The sequence below is a fragment of the Arachis duranensis genome, chromosome 6, assembly GCF_000817695.3.
Source record: "Arachis duranensis cultivar V14167 chromosome 6, aradu.V14167.gnm2.J7QH, whole genome shotgun sequence".
NCBI lineage: Eukaryota > Viridiplantae > Streptophyta > Magnoliopsida > Fabales > Fabaceae > Arachis > Arachis duranensis.
The window spans coordinates 63,253,501-63,255,440 of record NC_029777.3 but is presented as its reverse complement, the minus strand read 5'-3'; the positions used below and the strand labels follow the sequence as shown (position 1 = coordinate 63,255,440).

The 1,940-nt window shown below is 40.6% G+C and overlaps 1 non-coding gene across 1 annotated transcript; it reads right to left on the bottom strand.

The window, feature by feature from the left end:
• Window positions 1-972: 972 nt before the first annotated feature.
• Window positions 973-1,076, bottom strand: LOC127739849 (small nucleolar RNA R71). Its single transcript, XR_008000591.1, has one exon. It is a non-coding gene; the product is annotated as a small nucleolar RNA R71 (small nucleolar RNA).
• Window positions 1,077-1,940: the final 864 nt, after the last annotated feature.

The following is a 1,940-nucleotide window of genomic DNA, read 5'->3' as shown; positions in this document are numbered from 1 at the left end:
CACTCTATTGTGAGTTTTTACTTGACGACAATTCGGTATACATGCTGAAGGAAAATTTGTTGAGAGATAAGTTTTCATGCATCAAGTTTATGGTGCCATTTCCAGGGATTGATTTTGTATCAACAATGATTAAGTTGGAAGTTCACTAGATTGAGCATTTTTTTCTCTTGTTTGTTTATTTTATCTAGTCATTTACCTTCAGTTTATTCAGTTTCTTCTTCATCCCCTTACCCCTCGTCATTTTCTTTTTTTTTCTTTGTTATTTTCTACAATTCTACTCACTAACCCACTAACTGTTTGATAATTTGCACCACTCACACTAACAGCCACTCTAACAAGAATAACCTCTTCATTTTATTCCCTGTTGTGTGCTCTATTAGTTGTATGACAGGGAAAAGAAGCGGAGCTTCAACTTCCTTTGATTCAGAACCTGAGAGGACCCTCTGTAGATTAAGGAGGGAAGCAAGAGGAAAAGGAGTTGTTGGTGCTAAGGAAGAGGAAGAGTACTTTGAAACAAACATGGAGGAGAACTTGGAAAACAACCATGAAGAAGAAGCTCACAACCATGCCAGAAAAGGTCCTGTGAATCACGCTGGGCAAGAAATGAGAGTTTTAGGCTCTTACATCAATCCAAACCCAGGAAACTGTGGAAGTAGCATCCAAAAGCCCACCATACATGCCAATAATTTTGAATTAAAACCCCAGCTCATCACCCTTGTCTAGAACAACTGCTCATTTGGAGGAAGTGCCCAAGAAAACCCCAATCAATATCTAACCACCTTCCTGAGAATATGTGACACTGTGAAGTCTAATAGTGTTCATCCAGATGTCTATAGATTGCTTTTGTTCCTCTTTTCACTCAGGGACAAAGCATCTAAGTGGCTGGAATCCTTCCCGAAGGAAAGCTTAACAAATTGGGAAGATGTGGTGAACACATTTTTGGCAAGATTCTACCCTCCTCAAAGAATTAACAGGCTGAGAGCTGAGGTGCAAACTTTCAGGCAATAAGATGGGGAAACTCTCTATGAGGCATGGGAGAGGTTTAAGGACTTAACAAGAAGATGCCCACCAGACATGTTCAATGAATGGGTTCAACTTCACATTTTCTATGAAGGTTTTTCTTATGAGTCAAAGAAGGCTATAGACCATTCATCAGGAGGCTCTCTGAACAAAAAGAAAACCATTGAAGAAGCTATAGATGTCATTGAGACTGTCGCTGAGAATGACTACTTCTATGCTTTTGAAAGAAGTAACACTCGAGGAGTAATGGAGCTGAACCACATAGATGCATTGCTGGCTCAAAATAAGATGATCACCAAGCAGCTAGCAGATCTTACCAAGAAGGTAGAAGAAAACAAAGTCGCAACAGTCATCTCCTCATTACCAGCTCAAGAAGGAGTGAATGTATGAGAATAAGGTGACTCGGAACAAGCCAATTATGTTGGAAACTCACCCAGACAAACCCATGATCCATACTCAAAAACTTATAATTCTGGTTGGAGAAACCACCCTAACTTTGGGTGGGGAAATCAACAAGACCAAGGCCAAGACCAGAGACGCCACAACCACAATCCCAACAACAATGCAACTCACCAACATACCTCACAGAGATCCTATCAACACCCACCTAATCACCCATCTCAACCACCTAATCTCAACCCACCATCACCAACAGAAGATAGGCTCTCCAGAATTGAGATTTTACTCGAAGACATATGTAAAGAAGTCCAAGACAACAGAGTATTCAAGGATGAAGTGTGAGCCAACATCAAAAACCAAGGAGAATCTATCAAGAGGCTGGAGTCCCAAGTGGGATATCTATCTCAACAGTTTCCCAAACCCACTGATAGTTTCCCAAGTGACACAGAGAAGAACCCAAGAGGAGAAATAAAGAAAGTAAGGTAGGAAGAATACAAGATGATCACTATAAATGATGAGAG